Below are 20,433 nucleotides of genomic sequence, written 5' to 3'. Positions count from 1 at the left end.
TTAAAGACACCTTGTTTAATATACACTGTTGTTTCATTGGCACTGAACTCACAGCCAATTGCACTGTAATCCTATGTGTAAACAAAATGTATCTAACCAATGTATTTTCCCCCATAAAGTCCTAGACAACACTTCAGCACTGAACATGGGGGCCATTTGAAAGAGTTAAATCAGAGAGAGGACAAGATGGCGGAGGAGTAGGGGGACACGCTCGCCCTCTCCCACAAACACAACAAAAAAAGCACATCTACAGAAGAAATGAGTCGCACAGAACAACAAGCAATCGCTGGCAGAGGAACCTAAACTCCAATAACGGCAAGAAATTCGTGACATTATTGGGCAGAACGGGAGAAAAGAGGAGAGTGAGAGAAGGTGAATCCGAGCGGGACGGGCGCTCCCGAAAGGGAACTGCGGAGGAGAAAGGGATCCCGCACCCTGGAAAGTCTCCTACCGGGGGAAAGATCAAACGAACCGGAGGAATCTCCAGATGCAGAGAAGAGTGTAGCAGTAAGTCGGAGTACGGAAAAACGATCAAGAACCCAACGGACCATCTGAACTACGGGCACAGTCACCAAAAATTGAGACGCCTGGGTGGGGGCTGGGCACCGAATCCTCGGCTCCAGAGGTTAGTCCCCGGGAAAGGGCCGGGGGACGCCTGGGTGGGGGCTGGGCACCGAGACCTCGCCTCCGAAGGTTAGTCCCCAAGAAAGGGCCGGGGGACGCCTGGGGGGGGGGGGGCTGGGCACCGAGACCTCGGCTCCAGAGATTAGTCCCCGGGCTAGGGGGGCGCGGAAGAGCGGAAACTGCTTGGGAGGTCTCTAAACCATTTGACGGGGCAGAGACTGCCTGGGAGACTAGAAAACAAAGCTGTCGCAGAGGAAGGGAGCAATACTCTAGGGGCGGGGAAGTGGAAAGCCGCCTCAGAGGGAACCTGGGAGAAGAGCCTGGTCTGCGCCCGTGCTGGGGAGGGGAGAGAAGAAGGGGTGGGTCCCCATAGAATACCCCCCACGCCACAACAAGCTTACAGGCCCGCTAGCTAGCAGAAAGCTGTGCTTCCCAGTGCATTCCCTCCCCCCACCCCCGCCACCCCCTACGCTCTCGCCGAACCTGGGGCTGCCTGCCATCCAGGAGGGCTGGCCTCAACAATTGCCTGAAGCCTACCACCGCAGGGGCTCTCCCTGCACAGGCCAGCTTGCCCTTTGGAGGGGCTACACTTCCACAGAGCAGCACCAAACACCACCAGCCCCCTACAAAAGGCCTGCAGCCCAGAAAAGCTAGAACAAGCCTAGCCAGGCCGTGAATAGATCGACCTAATTCTCCGACGGTTTTTCTGAGACGGGCTCCCCCGGGGAGGAGCCTCTTGAGTCTCCAAGGGCCTTGCTACACGCCCAAGACCCCAGGGGGTGCTAAGACCTAGTGGACCAGCTGCATAGGACTGCCAGCTCCAGGCAGGACCCCCTGCAGCCCAGAAAAGCTGCAACAAGCCTGGCCGAATTGGGAAAAGATCTCAGACGGTCTTTCGGAGTCGGGCTGTCCTGGGGAGGAGCCTCTTGAGTCTCCAAGGGCCCTGCTACCCGCCCAAGACCCCAGGGGGTGCTGAGACCTAGTGGACCAGCTGCATAGGACTGCCAGCTCCAGGCAGGACCCCCTGCAGCCCAGAAAAGCTGCAACAAGCCTGGCCGAATCGGGAAAAGATCTCAGACGGTCTTTCTGAGTCGGGCTGTCCTGGGGAGGAGCCTCTTGAGCCTCCAAGGGCCCTGCTACCCGCCCAAGACCCCAGGGGGTGCTGAGACCTAGTGGACCAGCTGCATAGGACTGCCAGCTCCAGGCAGGACCCCCTGCAGCCCAGAAAAGCTGCAACAAGCCTGGCCGAATCGGGAAAAGATCTCAAACGGTCTTTCTGAATCGGGCTGCCCTGGGGAGGAGCCTCTTGAGCCTCCAAGGGCCCTGCTACCCGCCCAAGACCCCAAGGGGTGCTGAGACCTAGTGGACCAGCTGCATAGGACTGCCAGCTCCAGGCAGGACCCCCTGCAGCCCAGAAAAGCTGCAACAAGCCTGGCCGACTTGGGAAAAGATCTCAGACGGTCTTTCTGAGTCGGGCTGTCCTGGGGAGGAGCCTCTTGAGCCTCCAAGGGCCCTGCTACCCGCCCAAGACCCCAGGGGGTGCTGAGACCTAGTGGACCAGCTGCATAGGACTGCCAGCTCCAGGCAGGACCCCCTGCAGCCCAGAAAAGCTGCAACAAGCCTGGCCGACTTGGGAAAAGATCTCAGACGGTCTTTCTGAGTCAGGCTGTCCTGGGGAGGAGCCTCTTGAGCCTCCAAGGGCCCTGCTACTCGCCCAAGACCCCAGGGGGTGCTGAGACCTAGTGGACCAGCTGCATAGGACTGCCAGCTCCAGGCAGGACCCCCTGCAGCCCAGAAAAGCTGCAACAAGCCTGGCCGACTTGGGAAAAGATCTCAGACGGTCTTTCTGAGTCGGGCTGTCCTGGGGAGGAGCCTCTTGAGCCTCCAAGGGCCCTGCTACCCGCCCAAGACCCCAGGGGGTGCTGAGACCTAGTGGACCAGCTGCATAGGACTGCCAGCTCCAGGCAGGACCCCCTGCAGCCCAGAAAAGCTGCAACAAGCCTGGCCGAATTGGGAAAAGATCTCAGACGGTCTTTCTGAGTCAGGCTGTCCTGGGGAGGAGCCTCTTGAGCCTCCAAGGGCCCTGCTACCCGCCCAAGACCCCAGGGGGTGCTGAGACCTAGTGGACCAGCTGCATAGGACTGCCAGCTCCAGGCAGGACCCCCTGCAGCCCAGAAAAGCTGCAACAAGCCTGGCCGACTTGGGAAAAGATCTCAGACGGTCTTTCTGAGTCGGGCTGTTCTGGGGAGGAGCCTCTTGAGTCTCCAAAGGCCCTGCTACCCGCCCAAGACCCCAAGGGGTGCTGAGACCTAGTGGACCAGCTGCATAGGACTGCCAGCTCCAGGCAGGACCCCCTGCAGCCCAGAAAAGCTGCAACAAGCCTGGCCGACTTGGGAAAAGATCTCAGACGGTCTTTCTGAGTCGGGCTGTTCTGGGGAGGAGCCTCTTGAGTCTCCAAAGGCCCTGCTACCCGCCCAAGACCCCAAGGGGTGCTGAGACCTAGTGGACCAGCTGCATAGGACTGCCAGCTCCAGGCAGGACCCCCTGCAGCCCAGAAAAGCTGCAACAAGCCTGGCGGAATCGGGGAAAGATCTCAGACGGTCTTTCTGAGTCGGGCTGCCCTGGGGAGGAACCTCTTGAGTCTCCAAGGGCCCTGCTACCCGCCCAAGACCCCAGGGGGTGCTGAGAACCAAGTGAAATCTGCTACCATCGTGGGGTGGACCTCCCAGTCCTGTCTGCCCTCAGGAAGTCCTCCTTTGCTTCAAAGAAACACTGTTAGTCCCATCAACACTCCAGAAAAGCCACACTGCCTCAAAAAAGATTGACCAACAACGACAGCCCTCAGGAAATATTCCAGGGCAGTGACAAGGCAAACACTACCCGATAACGGAGAGTACAACTCCCTCAGGAGAAAGAAGACAACAAGCAAGATGAAGAAGCTGAGAAACCACCCCCAGTCAAACCAACAGGAGAACTCACCTAAAACAGTCAACAATGAAACTGATCTCTGCAGTCTGACAGACCTGGAGTTCAAAAGAGAAATAGTGAAAATACTGAAGGAATTAAGAGAAGATATGAACAGCAATGCAGATACCCTCAGAAAGGAGCTAGAAAATATAAGGAGGAGCCAAGAAAAACTAGAACATTCATTTGCAGAGATGCAAACTGAACTAGGGGCAGTAAAAACCAGAATGAATAATGCAGAAGAACGAATCAGTGATATGGAAGATAGAATAATGGAAATCACTCAATCTGGTCAACAGACAGAAAACCGAATCAAAAAACTGGAAAGCAATATAAGAGACCTATGGGATAATATAAAACGGGCCAATCTACGCATAATAGGAATTCCAGAAGGAGTAGAAAAAGATAAAGGAATGGAAAATATATTTGAAGAAATTATCGCTGGAAACTTCCCAAATCTAAAGGATACTGGATTCAAGATACAAGAAGCACAGAGGGCCCCAAACAAACTGAACCCAAACAGACCCACACCAAGACACATCATAATAAAAATGGCAAAAGTTAGTGATAAAGAGAGGATCCTAAAGGCAGCAAGAGAAAAACAGAATGTTACCTACAAGGGAACCCCCATAAGAATATCAGCTGATTTCTCTACAGAAACACTACAGGCCAGGAGGGAATGGCAAGAGATATTTAAAGTGCTCAAAGGAAAAAATATGCAACCTAGAATACTTTATCCAGCAAGAATATCATTTAAAATAGAAGGGGAAATAAAAATTTTTCCCAACAAACAAAAACTTAAAGAATACAGCAACACAAAACCCAGGTTAAAGGAAATATTGAAAGGGCTTCTCTAAACCAAAAAGAAAGGAAGGAAAGGGAAGAAAAAAGAAAAGAAAAAAAAAAAAGAAGAAGAAGAAGAAGAGGAAGAACTAGGAATGAGGAAGATACAATCAGAGAGCAGTCACTCAAATAAGCCAGCATACAGATTTAATCATGAACATGCTTCAAACAAAATAAAATTAAAAAGAAAAAAATAAAAGAGTCATCAAAACCATAAAATGTGGGCAAGGGATGTTAGGAGGTAAATAATCCTTTTTGTTTGTATGTATGTCTCTCTTCTTAATTTTAATATAATAATGAAGTGTTTGAACTTACAGGACCATCAGGCTAAAACACACAATTATGGGAAGGGGTTAGCATACTTAAAAAACAGGGCAACCACAAGCCAAAACCAAATATTGCATTTGCAAAAAATGAAAAAAAAAAAATACACTCAAGCAGATAATAACAGGAGACCATCCAACCAAAAAAAAAAAAAAAAAAGAAGAATGGAGAACCATAGAATCAACTGGAACACGAGGATCAAATGGCAATAAATAATCATCTATCAATTATCACCTTAAATGTCAATGGACTGAATGCCCCAATCAAAAGACACAGAATGGCTGAGTGGATAAAACGGCAAAAACCTTCAATATGCTGCCTACAAGAAACTCACCTTAGGACAAAAGATACATATAGATTGAAAGTGAAAGGCTGGGGAAAAGTATTTCATGCCAATAGACATGACAGAAAAGCAGGAGTTGCAACGCTCATATCAGACAAAATAGACTTTAAAACAAAAGACATAAAGAAAGACAAAGAAGGACACTATTTAATGATTAAGGGATCCATCCAAGGAGAGGATGTTACTATCATCAACATATATGCCCCAAACATAGGAGCACCCAGATACATACAACAAATATTAACAGACATAAAGGGAGATATTGATGAGAATACAATCATAGTAGGAGACCTAAATACCCCCCTCACATCAATGGACAGATCCTCTAGACAGAAAACCAATAAAGCAACAGAGATCCTAAAGGAAACAATAGAAAAGTTAGACTTAATTGATATCTTCAGGACACTACATCCAAAAAAATCAGAATACACATTCTTCTCAAATGCTCATGGAACATTCTCAAGAATCGACCACATATTGGGACATAAAGCGAATCTCAATAAATTTAGGAGCATAGAAATTATCTCAAGTATCTTCTCTGACCACAATGCCATGAAATTAGAAATCAACCATGGGAAAAGGAAAGAGAAAAAACCTACTCCATGGAGACTAAACAACATGCTACTAAAAAACCAATGGGTCAATGAGGAAATCAAGAAGGAAATTAAAAACTATCTTGAAACAAATGATAATGAAGACACAACCTCTCAAAATCTATGGGATGCTGCGAAAGCAGTGCTCAGAGGGAAATTTATAGCAATCCAGGCCTTTCTCAAAAAAGAAGAAAGATCCCAAATTGACAACTTAACCCTCCACCTAAATGAATTAGAAAAAGAAGAACAAAGAAGTCCTAAAGTCAGCAGAAGGAAGGAAATTGTAAAGATCAAAGAAGAAATCAATAAAATAGAGACTCAAAAAACAATAGAGAAAATTAATAAAACCAAGAGCTGGTTCTTTGAAAAGGTGAACAAAATTGATAAACCCCTGGCCAGACTCACTAAAAAGAGGAGAGAAAGAACCCAAATCACCAAAATTATAAATGAAAAAGGAGAAATCACAACGGATACAGCAGAAATACAAAAAACCATAAGAGAATACTATGAACAACTATATGGCAATAAGTTTGACAATCTGGAAGAAATGGACAATTTTCTAGAATCTTACAGCCTGCCAAAACTGAATCAAGCAGAAACAGACCAACTGAACAGACCAATCACTAGAAATGAAATTGAAGAGGTCATAAAATCACTCCCTACAAATAAAAGTCCAGGACCAGATGGCTTCACAGGTGAATTCTATCAAACATATAAAGAGGAATTGGTGCCCATCCTCCTTAAACTCTTTCAAAAGGTTGAAGAAGAAGGAATACTCCCAAAGACATTCTATGAGGCCACCATCACCCTCATTCCAAAACCAGACAGAGATACCACCAAAAAAGAAAACTATCGCCCAATATCATTGATGAATATAGATGCAAAACTTCTCAACAAAATCTTAGCCAACCGAATCCAACAACATATCAAAAAAATTATACACCATGACCAGGTTGGGTTCATCCCAGGTTCACAAGGATGGTTCAACATACGCAAATCAATCAACATCATACACCACATTAACAAAAAAAAAGTCAAAAATCATATGATCATCTCAATAGATGCAGAAAAAGCATTTGACAAAGTTCAACATCCATTCATGATCAAGACCCTCGCCAAAGTGGGTATAGAGGGAACATTCCTGAATATAATCAAAGCCATTTATGATAAACCCACAGCAAATATAATCCTCAATGGGGAAAAACTGAAATCCTTCTCACTCAAATCTGGAACAAGACAGGGATGCCCACTCTCACCACTGCTCTTCAACATAGTTTTGGAAGTCTTAGCCACAGCAATTAGACAAACAAAAGAAATAAAAGGCATCCATATCGGAAGAGAAGAGATCAAACTGTCACTGTATGCAGATGACATGATACTTTACATAGAAAACCTTAAGGACTCAACCCAAAAACTACTGGAACTGATTAATAAATTCAGCAAAGTGGCAGGATATAAGATTAACATTCAGAAGTCAGTTGCATTTCTGTATACCAGCAATGAAGCATTAGAAAAGGAATACAAAAATACGATACCTTTTAAAATTGTACCTCACAAAATCAAATACCTCGGAATACACCTAACCAAAGAGGTAAAGGACCTATATGCCTAGAACTATAAAACCTTAATCAAAGAAATCAAAGAAGATGTAAAAAAATGGAAAGATATTCCATGTTCCTGGATTGGAAAAATCAATATTGTGAAAATGGCCATCCTACCCAAAGCAATCTACAGATTCAATGCAATCCCTATCAAATTACCCATGACATTGTTCACAGAACTAGAACAAACAATCCAAACATTTATATGGAACAACAAAAGACCCAGAATCGCCAAAGCAATCCTGAGAAACAAAAACCAAGCAGGAGGCATAACTCTCCCAGACTTCAAGAAATACTACAAAGCCACAGTCATCAAAACAGTGTGGTACTGGTATCAAAACAGACAGACAGACCAATGGAACAGAATAGAGAATCTGGAAATTAACCCTGACACCTATGGTCAATTAATCTTTGACAAGGGAGGCAAGAACATCAAATGGGAAAAGGAAAGTCTATTCAGCAAGCATTGCTGGGAAACCTGGACAGCTGTATGCAAAGCAATGAAACTAGAACACACCCTCACACCATGCACAAAAATAAACTCCAAATGGCTGAAAGACTTAAATATACGACAGGACACCATCAAACTCCTAGAAGAAAACATAGGCAAAACACTCTCTGACATCAACATCATGAATATTTTCTCAGGTCAGTCTCCCAAAGCAATAGAAACTAGAGCAAAAATAAACCCATGGGACCTCATCAAACTGAAAAGCTTTTGCACAGCAAAGGAAACCCAAAAGAAAACAAAAAGACAACTTACAGAATGGGAGAAAATAGTTTCAAATGATGCAACTGACAAGGGCTTAATCTCTAGAATATACAAGCAACTTATACAACTCAACAGCAAAAAAACCAATCAATCAATGGAAAAATGGGCAAAAGACCTGAATAGACATTTCTCCAAGGAAGATATACAGATGGCCAACAAACACATGAAAAAATGCTCAACATCGCTGATTATAAGAGAAATGCAAATCAAAACTACCATGAGATACCACCTCACACCAGTCAGAATGGCCATCATTAATAAATCCACAAATAACAAGTGCTGGAGGGGCTGTGGAGAAAAGGGAACCCTCCTGCACTGTTGGTGGGAATGTAAACTGGTACAGCCACTATGGAGAACAGTTTGGAGATACCTTAGAAATCTATACATAGAACTTCCATATGACCCTGCAATCCCACTCTTGGGCATCTATCCGGACAAAGCTCTACTTAAAAGAGACACATGCACCCGCATGTTCATTGCAGCACTATTCACAATAGCCAGGACATGGAAACAATCCAAATGTCCATCGACAGAGGATTGGATTCGGAAGATGTGGTATATATACACGATGGAATACTACTCAGCCATAAAAAAGGATGACATAATGCCATGTGCAGCAACATGGATGGAACTAGAGAATCTCATACTGAGTGAAATGAGCCAGAAAGACAAAGACAAATACCATATGACATCACTTATAACTGGAATCTAATATCCAGCACAAATGAACATCTCCTCAGAAAAGAAAATCAATCATGGACTTGGAGAAGAGACTTGTGGTTGCCTGATGGGAGGGGGAGGGAGTGGGAGGGATCGGGAGCTTGGGCTTATCAGTCACAACGTAGAATAGATTTACAAGGAGATCCCGCTGAATAGCATTGAGAACTATGTCTAGATACTCATGTTGCAACAGAAGAAATGGTGGGGGAAAAACTGTAATTGTAATGTATACATGTAAGGATAACCTGACCCCCTTGCTGTACAGTGGGAAAATAAAATTTAATAAAAAAAAAAATCACACACACACACACACCACAAAAATGTGGGGAAATGTGGCACTAAATAGACCAGAGAAGGGGCATTTGCTTACAGTATGAGTGGAAACAGGAAGGCAGAGTTTTGCTTTGTTCAGCCTCAGCTGGAAATGTATTTGTAGGTAGATGAATTTTTCTCTTCTCTGCGTGTGTCCACATGTGAGCAAAAGCACCCCAAGCCCTGACTTGGGGTGACAAATACATTTTTAGTGAATAGGTGAATTCTCTGATATGGAATCTGTGACTAATGAGAACCAACTGTATGTGTATATATATAAAATCAATAACATCTTCCCACCAGATGGAAGATCCAGTGGTGAACCATGTGGAAGCCAGGGCAGACCTCTGCCAGCCAGAACATACTGTACACTTCCTGTCCCTTGAGCACTTCCTTCTTCTGAGCACTCTGGGAATGAGCTCCCCACTCCCTGGCTCCTCAAGCCCTGGCTTTTATCCTCCTCGCAAGGCACCTACAGTGTGTGTTGGAGTGATGCTTTCTCCAGGTGCATGACCTGTTATCCTTTTAGGCTGTGCAGATGTGGAGGGTGAGCCAGGGCCCCATGTTCAGGGCAGTTATCCACAGCTGGTGGGTGAGCCACGTGTGAGAAGATCTGCAATACGGAAATGCTTGCGTCAGGAGACTGGAGGTGGGCAAGGCTCATCTGGAAGATATTATTGGCCTGTCTCCCTTCCATGGCTTTCTTTTTGTCTGGGTTACTGGCTGCCCCAGCCATCATGCAGATGACAGAGGAATGAATTAGCAGTCTAGAGACTGTGCCAGGTCTTGCCTGTACAACCAGGTAGGAGTTGCTCTTCATGTCCTCATCTGTAGAACAAGGTCATTTGTTTAGGGAAATCCTATGGTTCTAAAGTCCTTTTTGAAAAAAAAGAATTAATAATGTCATTCTGAGAAACTCGGATGGAATTGTGTAACAAGGTACTTGCATGCCATTTCAGAAACCCTGTTGTTGTGTGTGTGTGTGTTTTTTTTTTCCCCCTTAGGGCTGCATCCATGGCATATGGAGGTTCCCAGGCTAGGGGTTGCATCAGAGCTGTAGCCACCAGCCTACACCACAGCCACGGCAATGAGGGATGCAAGCCACATCTGCAGCCTACACCACAGCTCACAGCAATGCTGGAACCTTAACCCACTGAGGGAGGTCAGGAACCCAACTTGTGTCCTCAGCGATGCTAGTCAGATTCATTTCCACTGAGCCACGTTGGGAACTTCAGGAGCCCTGTTCTTTATGAAAGTATTCAGGAGATAATGCAATATGTGCTTTATATCTTCTCCACTTCAAAGCTGACTCATTTGCATAAAAACTTTTTGGATGGTTTTTATGAATGTTTTGGGTTTTCAGAGTTAAAAGAATTTTTGAGTTGTGATAGCATCACAACCCCTAAAAATTGTTTAATAGCATCAAGATTAGGTAGGCCGTTTTGTTTGGGATTTTAGTAACTGAGAAAGTATAGGTTGTTAGCAGCACTCTGGAGCATGTACTACCCGTAGCACACGCTGTTAGTCACTAAAATTATACTGGTTCTAGACACAACAGGATTCCCATTTTTCAGTTGATGAAACCAAGGTTCAGAATGGCTAGGATGTCGGATACACTCTTCAAATCCAAGTATCCAGGTCCCATAACCTACATTCTTTTCCTTTGGCTTTGCAAAGTATAACACTCTAAATGTACATTAGATTTTATCGGCCAAATGTGGAAATTATGTTTTGCAATTTTTAGCTCCAGTGTAGTTACAAGATCTAGTATATGGGAATAAAGACATTGAGGAAGTAGACTTATTTTACTAGGAACCAACACCTCATCCCTTTTGCAGAACAAAATTAGACTTAAAGAAAACACCCAAGATGTTATTAAAAGAAACTTTCAAATATAGTTTTATATAATTCTGGTAGTATTGCTTTTAAGCTGGTAGATGCTATATATGTTAGTTGCCTTGTGCATCTACCAAGCGAAAAGCACTGTACTTAGCAAAATTGTCAGCAATTTATTTAGATGCCCTTTGACTCTCTGGTGAGCAATGAAAACATTCCCATCTACTCCTCAGGGAGAGTCTGAATGTAAACACATCATTCCTTCTGTTCAGCTCCTGGGCACCCTCTCTACCTTTCTGAGTCTTCTGTCCAAGTTGGTTACCTTGTCACCAACATCCCACTCATGAAAGGGTCAGCACTTCCCTGAGGACTGCTCACCATTGGTCACTTTTCTCTCCTCTCCCAATCAGGACTGTCTTGTCACATCACATCACATCACCTTTCACTCACCAAGTGTTTATGGAGCATTCAGCTCACGCCAGACACTATTCGAGGTACTGGGAACACAGCAAAGAGGACAGGAGAGTAAAATCCCTGCTTGGGGCTTACATTCTAGTGGAGAAAAGAGAAAACAAACAAGAGACGGGGACCGAGTGTTGCTGGTGGACCTGGCAGTGTGCTCCAGAGAGGGACCAGGAGGAGGAAAGGACACCTGAGTGGATGAGACTGAAGCTGGGGACCAGTGAGGGAGGGGTGGGAACAGTGTGGTTGTGGGGGACAGAGGACAAGGTGGAAGAGGCCTGGAGGGAGCAGGTGCAGGGAGGGACTGCAGGTGGCAGGTATATGGAGGGACTGTGAGCGGCCAGAGGCCCCGGGATGGTGGCCTAGGTGGGACCTGGCCAGCAGTGGGGAGCAGAGGGTAACCACTGTGGGTAGAGCTGGGGATGGGCCAAGGGAGCTGGACACGGTAGCTTCCAGCAGTAGGCACAGAGACCAGGTGGAGGCTGTGTTCCTGACACTTTCCAGTTGGGCCGCATCAAGGGTCCAACTGCCCCTGTGGCTCCTGCCCAGGGAAGGAAAGGAAAGCATTCTCCATCATCGAAGACAGGGGGCTGTGAGCTCCAAGCACGCACTCTGCAGCCAGGCGGGCCTGGGAGCTTCACAGGGTCTCCTCAGTCCATGGGGGGGGGGGGGGAAAGAGCCTCGGAAGGCCACACGGGGGAAGACGGGGCCTTAGCAGGCCCTGTGCGGGGGGGTGGGGGGGGAATCCCCCCTCGGTGGCCTGCGGAGAGGCAGGGCCTCGGCAGGCCGTGACCTGGGGGGGCGGGGCCTCGGCAGGCAGCGCGCGGGGAGGCGGGACTTCGGCAGGCCGCGCGCTGACAGCGGGGGCCTCGGCAGGCCGCGTGCCAGGGAGGCGGGGCCTCAGCAGTCCCTGTGCCGGGGGGGCGGGGCCTCTGCAGCACGTGTCCTGGGGGGCGGGGCCTCGGCAGGCCCTCTGCCGGGGGGGCGGGGCCTTGGTAGGCTATGTGACTGGGGGGCGCGGCTTCTGCGGGCTGAGCGGGGGAGGGGGGCCTCGGCAGGCCGTTTCCTGGGGGGGCGGGGCCTCGGCAGGCCGCGCGCGGGGAGGCGGGGCTTCGGCAGGTCGCTCTCTGACAGGTGGGGCAGGCCATATGCCAGGTGGGCGGGGCCTCGGCAGGCCCTCTGCCGGGGGGCGTGGCCTCGGCGGGCTATGAGACTGGGGGGCGCGGCTTCGGCAGGCCGAGCGGGGGAGGCGGGGCCTCGGCAGCCCGTTTCCTGGGGGGGCGTGGCCTCGGCAGGCCACGCGCGGGGAGGCGGTGCTTCGACGAGCAGCGCGCGGACAGGGGGTCCGCGGCAGGCCGCGTGTCAGGGAGGCGGAGCCTCGCCAGGCCGTGTGCCAGGGGAGCTGGGCCTCGGCAGGGCCTGTGCTGGGGGGGCGGGGCCTCGGCAGGCCGCGGGAGGCGGGGGCACACGGCTCACACCCAATCCCAGTCCGCTGCCATCTTGAATCGCGGTGTTGCTCTTAGTTTCCTCAGGAACCGTTAGTTTTTTAACGGCTGGCGCAGCTGCTTCCCTAACTGGGGTCTGCAGTGCAGGCGTGGTGTCTCTGCACTGCGCCCTGCAAGCAACTGAAACCCCGCCAAGCACAAAGGAAAAGAAAAGGTAGACTTTGCTTTATTTCCCAGACTGTACTTTGATGAGCAGGGAATTGTTAATGGGCTTTGTAGGTGACAGTTGAACTGCTGAGGAGAAGGAGGCCTGAGGAGGGGGGCAGAGGAGTCCAGGGCGCCAGAAGAGCCAGTGGGGAGCAGGTGGTGGTGCTGAGGGAGTGAGGGGGCGGTGGGGAAGACGGAGATGAGATGTGAGGGTGGTGGTGAGATGGGAGGGTGGTGATGAGGTGGGAGGATGGCGATGAGATGGGAGGGTGGTGGTGAAGTGGGAGGTCCCTAATGAGGTGGGAATAAGGCGGGGTGGATGGTGATGAGGTGAGAGGACAGCTAGAGGAAGTGGAGAAGGGGCTGACTGCAGGGCCAGCAGTGAGAGGGCTGTCACACAGCACAGGAATCTTGACAGGCATCCAGCTTGAGAGGAAAGCCTTCAGGAAGGAGCGGTGTTGGGTGTCATTCAGATGGGCCCAGTTATGGTAGATTGAGGACGTTATCAGCACTACTAAATATCAAATAGACAACCTATCAGCATCTTGTACGAACCTGTAATGGAAACGAATCTGGAAAAGACTAGATATACACATGCAGGGGTATAATGGAATCACTTTTCTGCACACCTGACACACAACATTGGAAATCCACTCTACTTCAATAAAAAAGTTATTCAGGAGGGGACAGGAGCAGAGTAATAATTAGATTATTGTGGTGACAGTCGCCAACTTCCAGCCCCCTTTGGTGCTGGGCTCCTCCTTCGTCCTCTCACAGGTGCGAATGCCTCTGACCCTCTGCCCAGACGTGACTCTTGCTAGAATGTCCATGTAAGAGGGGCTGTGACTCTTTAAAAGGAATTTTTCCCAGGTGGGGTCCCCAGGGTCCCAGGCCTGGCTTGCCAAGAGTGGTCATGAGGGGCCAACTCTCACAAAAGCCCTGGGACTGAGAAGGCCTGCATCAGCTTCCACTTGGAGCCATGGAGGTGGCCAGTTACAAATGCCTTTTTAATGTTGCTCCCAACACTCTGTAACATATCAGGCCATTGCTTCAGGTAATTTCATCGTGAGGCCACTTTCCATTTTATTTCTTATTTTCCTGAAGGGATATTGTCCTTGTCAAGCAGACAGGAGCTGACGAGGTGAGGGATCGTAACAATGTGTTATAACTTTGTAAAATTTCTCACCCAGCTCCCTCCCATCATCAACTCAAGACCTAAGATACCTGAAAAGCATCTCTTCTCTCCTCCTTTTTCTTCCTCTGGCTGGTCCTGACCAGAGGGCCCTAGTGAGAGCGGCTCCTGATAATGTCAGGATCTTCTTCGGAACCTGCAGCATAATTCATTTTCCCCGGAATGGATGTGGAGCCTCCCCGTGCTTCCAAATTGGGCTGCACCAACTCTGAGACTTCTGTGTTCCATTTTCTCAACGCTCCAATGAATTGTCAAGACAAAGCTTTGTGTCAAGATAGAGAAGCATCTTTTTCCAGGCCTGCATTTCTGGCTGGGAAACAGGAACCCAAATCCTAAATGTGTCTATTTGGTCAGCTTACAGTCCAAACAGCGATTTTGGAAATGCGGAGTTTGCAGAGCCTGATGCCTCTCCTGCAGTTTAAATCTGCACAGTTGTCACCAGTTACAGACTATGGCAGATGGCTTGCAGTGTGTAGAGGAGGACGATGGACAAGGAATCAAAGAGAGAAAAGAGCAGCGCATGTCCTGGTTCAGCTCCTCCAAGTTGCCATTAAAAGTGCATAATTTCACCAGACTCTAGCCTCAAAAATCCATGGTCAATTAAAAGCTGTCTCCGGTCAATGGGTTGTGACACAGAGTTTCTATGTTCTAGGGACACCTTCTACCCTTTAGACAGACTGCCTTTCGCCCTGAAAAATGGCATCCAAAGCCCCACTGTCAGCTAACAAGTGTGTAACTTGCATTGGGGGCACCTTCAGGTTTCATGGCATTTCCTGTCTCTTCACCATGTATAGGCTGTGTGTTAAAACTTCCGAAATCCCCTTTTCTGTTCTCAAGGGTTCCCACACCCCAGATGATGATGGAATCTGCAATTATAATAAGCAACTTCCAAACAAAATTGAGGGTCCTGCATTCCTTACAACCATTGCTCTTTTCCCTATACTTCTTCAAACTGGCCCAAGACATTTTAAGGCTGCTGTCTTTGGCTTCTGTGCAGAAAAGAGTGCCTCCTTGTTTCTTCATCTGCTGAAGATGGACCTAGTCCCTTCTCATTTCTTAACCTAAGCTGTGAACCTTTTGCTAATGACGATTTGTAGTCTGAGCTCTCTGGGGTCCAGAGAGAGCTCTGCAGGTGCCTGTCAAATGCTCCACCTGAGAAAGACCAAGCCAAGCTAAATCAAGCACCATGGCTTGACTCAGCTTTCCAAGTTCTGCAGCAGAACAGCAGCCCCCCACCCCCACCAGGAACAGAACCTCCCATCAACAGCTTCCTCGCTCCCCCTGGGTTTCTCCCAGTAATTTTTTGAAGATTGCCCGGGGCTGCCAGCCTCATCTGCCTTTTCACTTGGCTCGTTCCTCCTCTCCCAGCTATTTGCTAAAATACAGGGCTTCCTCCCCCTCTTGTTAGAACAAAACTTGCTAGGAAGTTGACCCTAGTCTTCTGAGGATTCCTCGAGTTGTCCCAAACCTGTCAGGTAATTTGTAAGTTTGTTAGTTTAAGTGGCAGAGCTAAAGGCTTTTCTCTAACCAACTGACTGGTTGGTTTCCCCTCTGCCTCTGAGCAAGCTTCATTCTAGAGTCAGAGATGTCCAGGCACAGCCTTCTGAGTACACTCTCCTCTTGACTTTGAAATCTTCACTGGGCTTTGCCTGCATCTATGCTGGACGATGAGCCTCGGCAACACATGAGGACTTCCATGCCTCACTGGTCAGCACCACTGTGCTGCTGGGCTGGAGCCTCCATCCTCCATTCCTATATCCATGCCTACTTTTCAGGCTCACTGGTGAAGAAATAGGATGAGGAAGCAGGAAAGGATCAGAGGCAAGGAGCATGGTCTCACTGACAGTCCATAAGCCTGAATATCTGAGTTTCAGCTCCTTTTATGCAGGTTTCACAGCGGAGAAACTGAGCCCACCCAATCCTCATTCTGTCTTCACACCACAAGGCTGGCATGGGCAGAGTGCCATCAGGAGAGAACACAGCTCCCACCATGGAGAACCCCTCTAAACTTGCTTGCACCAAAGTCTAGTTCCAACAGCATGTGGCCTGTGGAAAATGCAGCTGCGGTCAGTAACTGAGGCTCTCAGACAGCCTTGCCCTTGCATCCTAGCTCCTGGCACATGCTCCTTCCTGATTCGCCTACCATGAAGCACGTGACCCCTCTGATGAAACACATATGTGATGACTGACATCCTGGGTCCCTCCCCATGAGACATAGGCCCCTGCAGTCACTGGACCACAGTTCTCCCCCACCGAAGGACCCTGCAGGCCATGGAGCACCATGGCTTACAGCAGGGTTTTGGCCCCCATCACTAATGTCATCCCACTAAGTATGTGCCAAGAAGACTCTTGTTAAGCCTAGAACCTAATTTGATATGTGGAAGATCCATCTTCACATAAGACCTCAGACTGGTGACAGTTTGGTTTACAGAGAGAGGGTCACAGTCCCAGAGGAGAGATCTACCCAGCAAGGGTGCTCAATGAGGAAGACAGAGCTTTATCCCCTTATTCCTGCAGCATCCACCCTTGACCTTCATGGTTCACATTGGCCTCAGGCTTTCTCCCAGGGTTGAAGTGAGTGTGTGGGTGTTGTTCTGTACCTCTCCTAGGTCTTAATTATACAGCCAGCACTCAGCCTCCTCCCACACTCTGGCCCCTCAGTCAGCCCTGGACACCTAATGTGGTTATGACAGACATGCAGCTGCTGTGACAGCCCCTGCCAAGTGACAAGACCAGCCTTCCCAGTGAGTCCACTCAGGACCTGAGGCATTGCTGAGCTGGCTTGCTGCCTCCAGCAGCACTCAGTCAGGTGATGGTCCTTCCTCACCCAGCAGAGCCAGGCTCTCCTGGACAGTTAACATGGAATTTGGAGGGAATCTTGTGCCTCAAAGAGCATCACTCTTCTGGGGAGAGAAGAGGAATGCATGTGACAATATTAAAGCCAAGGCTGTGTGGTGAAAGTTTAATAGAACAAATATATGGCTGGCTGGCTGAAGAATGATAAAATCACTCTGATGATGAGGACTTTACTGCACTGGTTTCCAGACCCTTGTTTGCTAAATAAATTTATTTACTTGGACTCCAAGCTACTGGGTGGCCTTGGTCAAATGACTCCACTTCTTCCAGCCATTGTTTCTTCATTGTAATCTGAGAGGATGGGGCTCTGTGAGTGGTTCTTGGAGTGTCCTCATACTGGAGGAGGAAGTCTTATGTTTGTGGAGCTTAAATACTCTTTACCAGTCATTGAGCATGTTTTCAGGGAGTACAGAGTTGACCCTAGTCTTGCTGCTCTGGTGCTGGTGGCAGGAAGCCATTGTTGCTGCCTTCCAGGACATTGTTGTCCGATGGGGAATGTGTGATGGGCTCTTTCTAAATCCCCTGACCAACCCCTCCCCCTGGTCAAATAAATTCCAAAACTATTTTAAGAAACCTCTGAAAGACTGAGATGAAAGTATTGTACTGTAGATGTCCCCCAGATGACTCACTTATTGGTTGATGAATTTTATAATGTGTGTTGTGATTAGATTTATTCTAAGATCATAAGTCCTTTCTTATGAAATGTACATGCAGCTAGCACCCATGTCTGCATTATTCTCTGGGACTTGAGTAAGAATCTTGTTTGAAAGTCACTGCTATCAGGAAGCAAAGTGTTTGGGGTGTGTGCAGCCTGAGCGTGGCCAAGAGTTGAGTCCCTCTGGTTCTTACAGCTCTACCAGATAACCTGCTGTCACATAACCTACTGGGATGTTTCATCCATGTAGAGTATGTCAGCAGCTGTCCAGTGGGGCCTAGAGAAGCTCAGTTCAGAAAGGAGTGTGGAGGAAGGGATCGCTAAGGTGGGTATGGGGTCCAGAACAGGGCTCTGTGAGGGGAACCCAGGAAAGGTGTCTGTGTCAAGACTGATCACCCCACAGCACCATTGGATTGATTGAGGGAGGGAGAGTGTGATATGAGAAATAGCAAACTCAGGATTGCTTTGGCGATTCTGGGTCTTTTGTGGTTCCATATAAATGTTTGAATTGTTTGCTCTAGTTCTATGAAAAATGTCATGGGTAATTGGATAGGGATTGCAGTGAATCTGTAGATTGCTTTGGGTAGTATGGCCATTTTTACAATATTGATTTTCCCAATCCAGGAACATGGAATATCTTTCCATTTCTTTACATCCTCTTTGATTTCTTTGATTAAACTTTTATAGTTCTCGGCATATACGTCCTTTACCTCCTTGGTCAGGTGTATTCCGAGGTATTTGATTTTGTGAGGTGCAATTTTAAAAGGTATCATAAGCAATCCTGAGAGACAAAAACCAAGCATGGGGCGTAACTCTCCCAGACTTCAAGAAATACTACAAAGCCACAGTCATCAAAAGAGTATGGTACTGGTATCAAAACAGACAGACAGACCAAAAGAACAGAAGAGAGAATCCAGAAATAAACCCTGACACCTGTGGTCAATTAATCTTTGACAAGGGAGGCAAGAACATAAAATGGGAACAAGAAAGTCTATTCAGCAAGCATTGCTGGGAAACCTGGACAGCTGCATGCAAAGCAATGAAACTAGAACACACCCTCACACCATGCACAAAAATAAACTCCAAATGGCTAAAAGACTTAAATATGAGACAGGACACCATCAATCTCCTAGAAGAAAACATAGGCAAAACACTCTCTGACATCCACATCATGAATATTTTCTCAGGTCAGTCTCCCAAAGCAATAGAAATTAGAGCAAAAATAAGCCCATGGGACCTAATCAAACTGAAAAGCTTTTGCACAGCAAAGGAAACCCAAAAGAAAACAAAAAGACAACTTACAGAATGGGAGAAAATAGTTTCAAATGATGCAACTGACAAGGGCTTAATCTCTAGAGTATATAAACAACATATACAACCCAACAGCAAAAAAAGGCATTCAATCAATGGAAAAATGGGCAAAAGACCTGAATAGACATTTCTCCAAAGAAGATATACAGATGGCCAACAAACACTTGAAAAAATGCTCAACATCGCTGATTAGAAGAGAAATGCAAATCAAAACTACCATGAGATACCACCTCACACCAGTCAGAATGGCCCTCATTAATAAATCCACAAATAACAAGTGCTGGAGGGGCTGTGGAGAAAAGGGAACCCTCCTGCCCTGTTGGTGGGCATGTAAACTGGTACAGCCACTATGGAGAACAGTTTGGAGATACCTTAGAAATCTATACATAGAACTTCCATATGACCCCACAATCCCACTCTTGGGCATCTATCCGGACAAATCTCTACTTAAAAGAGACACATGCACCCGCACGCTCATTGCAGCACTATTCACAATAGCCAGGACATGGAAACAACCCAAATGTCCATCGACAGATGATTGGATTCGGAAGAGGTGGTATATATACACAATGGAATACTACTCAGCCATAAAAAAGGATGACATAATGCCATGTGCAGCAACATGGATGGAACTAGAGAATCTCATCCTGAGTGCAATGAGCCAGAAAGACAAAGACAAATACCATATGATATCACTTATAACTGGAATCTAATATCCAGCACAAATGAACATCTCCTCAGAAGAGAAAATCATGGACTTCGTGGATAGACTTGAGGCTGCCTGATGGGAGGGGGAGGGAGTGGGAGGGATCGGGAGCATGGGCTTATCAGACACAACTTAGAATAGATTTACAAGGAGATCCTGCTAAATAGCATTGAGAACTTTGTCTAGAAACTCATGTTGCAACAGAACAAAGGGTGGAGGAAAAAATGTAATTGTAATGTATACATGTAAGGATAACCGGACCCCCTTGCTGTACAGTGGGAAAATAAAAAAATTAAAAAAAAAAGAAATAGCAAACTCAAGGGGTTCCTTTTGTGGCACAGTGGAAGCAAATATGAATGGTATCCATGAAGATGCAGGGTTGATCCCTGGCCTCACTAAATGGGTCAGAGATCTGGCATTGCCGTGAGCTCTTCTGTAGTTCATAGACATGGCTTGGATACCTCATTGCTGTGGCTGTGGCTGTGATGAGCAGCTGTAGCTCTGATTAGACCCATAGCCTGGGACCTCCCCCATGCTGCAAGTGCAGCTGTAAAAAGCAAAAGACAGAAAAATAGCAAACTTGGTATATGAGATACACACATATATATTTTAGATTTCTTACATGTATAGCCATGGCACTGACAGTTGATAAAATGGGTTCGTTGAT

At 47.4% G+C, this 20,433-nt stretch overlaps 1 protein-coding gene and 1 long non-coding RNA gene across 7 annotated transcripts in view; one reads left to right on the top strand and one right to left on the bottom strand.

The window, feature by feature from the left end:
* Positions 1 to 20,433, top strand: part of LOC146396262 (interleukin-36 gamma-like) — a 60,130-nt gene that overhangs the window by 3,765 nt on the left and 35,932 nt on the right. For 2 of the 6 annotated variants that reach the window (XR_014826591.1, XR_014826590.1), the window contains exon 1: positions 12,881 to 13,053. The gene's annotated coding sequence lies outside the window, so the exon portion shown is untranslated. Of the gene's footprint in view, positions 1 to 119; positions 626 to 12,880; positions 13,054 to 14,236; positions 20,082 to 20,433 lie in introns of those variants that run through there. The other 4 variants (XR_014826592.1, XR_014826589.1, XR_014826593.1 and 1 more) reach the window with 4 other exon arrangements.
* LOC146396263 (uncharacterized) lies at positions 173 to 4,631 on the bottom strand. Its single transcript, XR_014826599.1, has 3 exons — positions 3,242 to 4,631; positions 753 to 2,860; positions 173 to 680 (listed from the first exon to the last, which is right to left on the bottom strand). It is a non-coding gene; the product is annotated as an uncharacterized LOC146396263 (long non-coding RNA).

The sequence above is a fragment of the Sus scrofa genome, chromosome 14 (genome assembly GCF_054392235.1).
Source record: "Sus scrofa isolate SSC_HxYL_T2T_F1_AM1 chromosome 14, Sscrofa_HxYL_maternal_Yorkshire_Landrace_v2.0, whole genome shotgun sequence".
NCBI classification, from domain to species: domain Eukaryota; kingdom Metazoa; phylum Chordata; class Mammalia; order Artiodactyla; family Suidae; genus Sus; species Sus scrofa.
The sequence above is the reverse complement of the archived record's forward strand: the minus strand, read 5'-3'. Positions and strand labels throughout refer to the sequence as shown.